The sequence below is a fragment of the Pan paniscus genome, chromosome 22, assembly GCF_029289425.2.
Source record: "Pan paniscus chromosome 22, NHGRI_mPanPan1-v2.0_pri, whole genome shotgun sequence".
Taxonomy (NCBI): Eukaryota; Metazoa; Chordata; class Mammalia; order Primates; family Hominidae; genus Pan; species Pan paniscus.
Window position 1 is genome coordinate 38,048,019 of NC_073271.2, and position 7,752 is coordinate 38,055,770.

Here is a 7,752-nt window from a genome sequence, read left to right on the forward strand (position 1 = left end):
CTTACGGCATACGTGTTTCTGCCTGTTTTTGTTCCTTACACAACAGAATCATGCAGCAAACACTCTTCTGTGTCTGTCTTTTGCTCACTAGGTGTGGGACACAGCATGTGGCTTATCCACACTCCCTGCCCAGCAGAAGTCATTGTGTGAACACACCTGTCTATCCCTCTGTACTGCTGTTGATGGGCACTGGATGGTTGGCACTGTGGGGCTATTATGAATACGGCAACTTGTGTCTCGACAGCTCCCCTAGGGACTTTATGTAGAGCCAGGTTTGCCACGGGATGCCACCACACCTGCTGGACACCGCCTGTACCTTTGTGGTAACCTGGGGCCCTTTCCCGTCAGCTCCACCTTCAGAGGCCACTGAGTTACTGTGGCAGCTACTGCTTCATCTTTGTGTCCTGCCACCCAAGGATGACAAATGGCCACATCCAGAAGCCCCCGCATTCTTCCAGGATAGCGGGAGCCGCGGGGTATTTAAAGTTCTGCCTCACTTTCTTTCAGTCACACTCAAGGGATTTGAAGAACACTGCCTTACGCACTGGCCCAAGAGTCGCCAGGCATCTGGCCAGGGAACGGGCTGCAGTGGGATACCCTGCCCAGGCTCCCTGCTGCCAGGAGGCTGACACTTCCAAACAGAGATGGGTGAGGGGAGCAAGGTACCTGTCTGGGTGTAAAATGGAAGAGGATGCCAGAAACTCAGTAATCAAGATAAATATTTTAATGTAATATTAGAAAAAATCAAAATTAATGCAAAACATCCATTATGAACAAAAAACCCCATCATTTTAACTAAAGACCAGTGCTGAGCTGAGCCACACTGGATCATAGGCAAAAGGAAAGATGTGCACCCCTATACGTATGTTTTATATTTTGAATGGTTTTGTTTTATTCTAGAACATTAAAGAAGTTGAAAAATCTTGAAAAACGGAAAAGTAGGTAACATTATCATAACATTGTTTCAGGTTTAAATATTTTACTAACACTGTAAACAAATTTATTATAATTTTGTTTTTCTGGCTTTAATGGAAACAAACTCATCAATAGCATTGTCAACATCTACTTCTTTGTGTGTCTCATTTTCTTTTCTTTTTCTTTTTTCTTTTTTTTTTTGAGATGAGGCCTCATTCTGTTGCCCAGGATGGAGTGCAATGGCCTGATCTCGACTCACTGCAACCTCTGCCTCCTGGGTTCAAGCGGTTCTCCTGTCTCAGCCTCCTGAGTAGCTGGGATTAAAGACGTGTGCCACCACACCAGACTAATTTTTGTATTTTCAGTAGAGACAGGGTTTCGCCATATTGGCCAGGCTGGTCTTGAATTCCTGACTTCAGGTGATCTACCTGCCTCGACCTCCCAAAGTGCTGGGATTAGAGGTGTGAGATAAACCAGGCCACGCTTACCTCATTTTCAATTCAGATAGCTGCTATATTTGATAATTTCTCTTGACCAACTGATGATCTCAAATCATTTTAAGTTCATATATTATTTTCAATATTAATAACATTAAGTATGAAGTATTTTAATAGCATTAAAAATTAAAGTGTCACTTGATTAAGAGATATTACAAGTGACAATCTCTCATTAACATTAAATATTATCAAATATTAATATTAAATAATACAAAATATTTACAGTTTTACTAACATTAAAATGATTTAACACTGGGAGCCTGAAGCAAGAGGGTCACTTGAGCCCAAGAGTTCAAGGCTGAAATGTAGTAAGACTGCACCAGTGACTAGCCATTGCACTCCAGCTCAGGTGACATGGCAAGACCCTGTCTCTAAAAACAAATAAATAAATAAAATAATTTAAAATTTATCACTTCATTGCCTGGGGTCCTATTGCCTGGAGAACTATTGGTTTACATATTTTATCTGCTGTTTTAATTGTTTTAGATAGGAAAGCATATGCTGTCTTTGTTACTCTGTCTTGGTCAGAGCAGAAATCCCCCATAACTCTGAACTTTTCCTTCATATTTTCGATCCTGTCTTGGCTCATTCTGTGTAATTTTTTCCTGATATATCTGCTTCTTCATTAGTTCTCTGCAGTCATATGCAATCTATTCTTTAACTCATTCACTGAGATTTTTTACTTAAAACCTCTTTTCTTTTTTAGAAATTCCATTTGTTCCTTTCTCAAATCTGCCTGTTCAGTACTGATAGTGTCCAATTACTTGTCATCTTATTGTTTCATGTTTCATTTATTTAAACGTTTCATAAGTATCTGCTGTGTACCTGGCACATGACAGTGGTGATGTCAGCCGTCTCTGATGGTCTAGTTCTGTTGCTGGTTGTTTCTGCTGACTCTCATTCAAGGGGTTGCTTGCCTGCTCATGTGTTGAGTGTGAGCCCTTGGCTTGATCTGCTGGAATCATGAAAGTCTAAATTTGTGGTGCTTTCACAAATACAATTGTTGTTGGATTCACTGCAAACCACAGGTGTCACGGACTTGAAATCATGAGTTGGGGAACCCCAAGACCAACCCTGGGTTCACTGATTGGCTAGGAGGACTCACAGGACTTAGTAGAGAGTTGCACTGATGGGTGTGACTGATTACAGTAAAAGGACACAAGGCCAAATCAGCAAAGGAAAAAAAGGGCATGAAATCTGAAAGAAACCAGGAGCAAGCTTCCAAGAGCCCTCTCATAGTGAAGTCACACAGGATGCATTTAATTCCTTCAGGAACTACTGTGGCAACATGAATGAGACATCGCCCCCAGGGAAGCTCGTTAGAGACTTGGTGCCAGGGTCGTTACTGGGGGCTAGTCATATAGGTGTCTTCTGCCCAGGATGCATCAACATTCCAGACTCTTGGAAGGAAAGTGGCTGTTCAGCATGAAATGTATGGTTTGTACACGTTTAGGCGCAGTAAGCCACTGGGTTTATCAGGGACAGTGAGAACCTCCCCAAATCCAAGTTCCTAGATGCCAGGCAAGACCTAACCTTGCCTCCTCTCCCAGGAGAGCTGTGGTTACTCTTCTCTGTACACTTTGTCAGTCCCCACCCACCTTGCAGGGTCCCGATTCAATGTGGGTGTCACAGGCTCAACTCCCCTACTTTGTCAGTGTGCCCAGACAGTGACACTAAGAGTGTCCACCATCAGGTCACTGAGCTCTGCCTAGCTCAAGAGTTTTGTTGGCTTCTTGGAGGTAAGTTGAGGAAGGGCTTGGAAAACTCCCTACTCTTATAAGTCTGGCATTCATCAAAAAGTGTGTTTTGTCAAGAATTTGAGTGCTTCTCAGAGCACCTAATTCATCCTGTGTCAGCTATAAAAGCCCCTTATTTTTTAGAGGATAAAAAAATGTCAATAAGAATTCATAGTCACAGTTATCCAGGCTAAAAAATACACATGAATGTTGGCAGGTTGTCATCCACTGGACAACTTTTCCAACAGAAACTTTAGAACCCCAAGTTTCCATTTATCGCTATTGGAATCTGTTTCTCCCTGCTGGCTGCATGCCTGCTTCATTCCTTCCTTTAATCAGGGCCGACGTATTCATTAGGCACAGTAGACAAAGTGCTTAGAGCCCCTGGCACTTTTAAGGAACCATAAATTTTTTTTAATGGACCACAACAATGTTTTAGTTTATTTTAAAATCAGAAGGAAAAAAATGAGTTGTTAGGGGTTGAAGAAAAGTTTATTTTTAATACAGCTTGGATTATATTTGCCCTTATATCAATGTAGTTGCAAAATATAACTTTGTATATAGTTTGTGGAGGAAATGTGTCCCCAAAGTGTCTAGGGCCCACAAAAGTTATGATGCGACCCTGCCTTCATGGTATTAAAAAAAAAAAACTAAAACCACTTACTGGGGACATAATATGCTCCTAGACCTGTGTCCTAGCATTGGCAATGGAAATATGGTTATTCCAAATAACAGAAATAACAGAATTTCCAAATTGTATAAATTTTAATATTTTTCCTGAGCTCTGGTAACTCTTCAACTATAACTCTTTGGATCATCAAGTAAGTTTCCAGCGAAAGAGCTTTAGCTCCTCAATTATTGGTAGCCTTTTCTTCGTGACAGGCTAGAGATTTTTCCAAACTATTCACTCTGACAAATCAGGAAAAGCTCCCACTCAATGTTTCTAAAATAATATGGCCGTGTAGGGGCTAGACATGAAGCCTAACACTTCTTAGAGGACCAACAGCAGTTGATGTAAATCATTTTATTTAAAGGGCTAGTAAGTTATTTTGTACTTAATGCTTTCACCTAACAAAAAGTCAGACAGACATGTTATTTTTATAACATCAAACTTATACATTATTCAGTAATCTATCTTTGGTCTTTGGTTTTGTGAACAGAAACTGGCTCTTTTGTTCCATGAACTCCACTTGGAAACCCAACTTTCATGCCCATGAAAACCTACTTTTAAATAATAATGGGGACGCTCATAACAAAATCTCTGCTTCCTTACACACCAATTTCTGTTTCAAGTGGTAGAAATTAAGTTTGCATCCTAACTTCCTGATGTCTTTATCACATGAGAGAAAAGATCTAGTGTTTCTGCCATTTTAACTACATATCATCGGTCACCAAAAACACTGAGAACCCAAAGCAATGGCTCTTCCTCCAGCCATCAAGCTGGACACCACCCCAGCCTGGTTTTGTAGAGTCCATCCTTGCCACCCAGGTCATCTGAAGACCTGGCCAAGGGAAAGGGCTAGTGGCAGATTATGACCCATTATCAGCTTATAAAATCCACATACTGGATTGTGACCAAGATTTTTCACTGAATGAATAAAATAGGCAGATTTACTGTGAAGCTGAAGTTCCAGGTGCCTCAGTTGTCAGGAAATTTGCAGGTCATAAATATCTCACTATTTTATAATTTGTAATATTTTATGGCTTTGTAAAACTGTGACCGTGCATATACCAAACAGGAGAGAGATGCCTGTCTCTTTCCATCCTGACCTTCTCTCCCATAATTTCTTTCATGACGGTTGCTGCTGAAGTGACCATAGGCTTTTTCAGACCTGACTAAAGGTGAGTTGAGGAGGAGATAAAGTTCATCTGAATTTAGTGAGATGTGTGTAATTTTTTTTTTAAGTTTGAGAAAATCTCTACTGAGTTCTTTCATAAATAAGCTGCTTAGAATTTGGGAGAATTTTCCACTGGCAAACTTCTGGCATAGCATCCCCAGACATACAGGGCAAGGTGCTTTAGAACATATTAGCTAACTTATCCATGACAAAATAACAAGTTCATTTCCACTTCTGGGCAAGATGAAATCATAGAGCCTTGATTTTCCATCTTGCGTGAAATGACTAAATTCCAGACAAAGCATATGAGTGATTTTCAAAACACTGAACATAAGGCAACAAAGAACAGTGATCACCGGGAGATGAGAAAGAGATGGGATAAACCAGCAGTGTTCCTGAGTTGAGGAGATGGGGCTGGGAGTCCAGGAAGGGAAAGGTGGCTAGGGTTCTAAGCATAGTGTGCTGGAAAAGAGAAAGCCTGAGAGTGAGCGAGCGAGCGCGCGAATGAACAAGAAAGAACTCTAGAGGTCTGCAGAGAGGTCCCTTGACTCTTCAACATGTAAGGAAACTTCTTGAAGCTGGTTAAAAAAAAAAAAGCAAACAAACAAAAAAACTCAACAAAACACATAAGCATTAGAAGGAACAATCCCTGGAGTTCACACAGTGCTTGAAGTAATTCAAGGGCATTGAGTACAGGGGGTGTACTTGCCTCAGTAACGGAACAAAATTAGCCTGCATTTAAATTCTGCTCTGATCCCATTTAATACCATTTAAAAGCAAAACCTGGATAAAATGGTTTCCAAGTAAGTTAATTACATCCCCCCAATAAAGCTCCAGAATATTTATAGAAATACAAAAACAACCAGCACCCATGGGGTAAAGTTCACAATGTCTGCAATTCAACAAAACATTACCAGACATGCCAAGAGGAAACAAAAAGGTACCCAGAATGAGGAGAAAAATACATCAATTTAAAACAAACCTAGAAATGGAGTAGATGATAGAATTAGTAGTCAAGGACATTATAAAGGTGTTCTAACTGTATCCCATATGGTAAAGAAGCCAGAGAAAAGATGGAATGTGTTAAGTAGAGACATAGAGTATATACCTAAGATTCAAATCAAACTTCTAGAGATGAAAACTACACATCTGAAATGAAAAATACACCAGATGGTGTTAGTGGCAGATTAGACATTGCAGCAGGTTAGTGAACTAGAAGACATAACAATAGAAACTATCCAAAAGGAAACACAGAGAAAAAAGAGAACAATGCACCAGAACAATAGTGATTTCTGAGACAATTTCAAATGGCCTAATATAAGGTCATGCATCCTAATCAAATTGCATAAAACTGGTAATAAAGAGAACTTTAAAAAAGCAGCCAGAGTAAAAAAGACATACTGTATACAGAGGAACAAAGGTAAGGACAGCAGGATTTCTCACTGGAAATAAAGCTAGAAACAGTGAGCAACATATTTTAAGCACCACAAGAAAAAAAAGCTATCTAGAATTCCATGCCCATCAAAAATAGCTTTCAAGGTTGGCAAAATAAATATTTTTTAGATATACCTGAGCTGAAAGAACTCAGCATCAGTAGACCTACACTAAAAGAAATGTTAATGTCTTTTGAGCAGAAGTAAAATGATGTCACAGGAAACTTGAATCTGCAGGCAAAATAATGAGTACCAGAAATGGAAACTTACATAGGTAACTATAAAGACTTTTTTAAATTAAATATCTTTAAAAGACAATTGACTATTTAAAGCAAAAATAATAACAATGTATTTTGGAGCTTATTACATATACAAAAATAAAATGGCTGGTTTCAGGGCTCTGGCAGGGAAAGAGGGAGATGAGTCTGGAACATCTTGTTGTGCCAGAAATTAAGAAAAAAAAACCTCAGGCTCTTTGAGCATTTTTCTTACTTTGCTGAGAGGACATGTCAAAGCTTGCAGCAGCCTGGTCTGAAACTCCTACTAAATTTAGGATAATTTGAACATCAAAAAAATTAAAAAGGTGGCAACTGATTAGAAACCATCGAACAGAATAGGAATCTATGAATCCACAACACATACACATGTAAATTAGTAAGTTAATGGGAATTACAGAACATTTTTTTTTTCTTGCAGTAGAAAGCCTACAAATAAATGAAGAGGGAACGATGGATGAGAAAACCTCCATTTGGCAACAACTGTAAAAATAAATTAATTCAGGCAAGGAACATCAAGAGATGCTAAAGTTAGTGGGTAGAATTGAGATGAGGAGTAGAATTTTACATAGTCTCAAAATATCTCCCCACAAAATACTTATTAACTACAAATGGGGGCAAACATACAGGAGACGTTGGCAGAAGTCCACCTTAGTCAAAGGATTAAAATGAATGCCATCAGCAACAGGGCATACAGGCATCAGATGCCATCCGTAGGTTGAAATGAAGAGAATAGAGCTTCTGTATATTTTGACCCCAAAATGCATAGTGATGGTCCGGTCATGAGGAAGCATGGGACAAACTCCAAGTAAGAAACACTCTACAAAATGACTGGTTCACAGTCTTCCAAATGATCAAGGCCAAAAAAGCCAGAGAGAGAATAAGGAATATTCCAGACTGCAGGAGACTGGGATACCTGAGAATGGGGAATGGGAGTAAAAAGTTAAGAAAAACAAGTCTGTTAATGGTTTACAAATACCACCACACACCTGTACAGTGCTTCACACACAATAAGCACTCAGAATTAGTTACTATTCCTTTTCTTAGGTTTACTGATG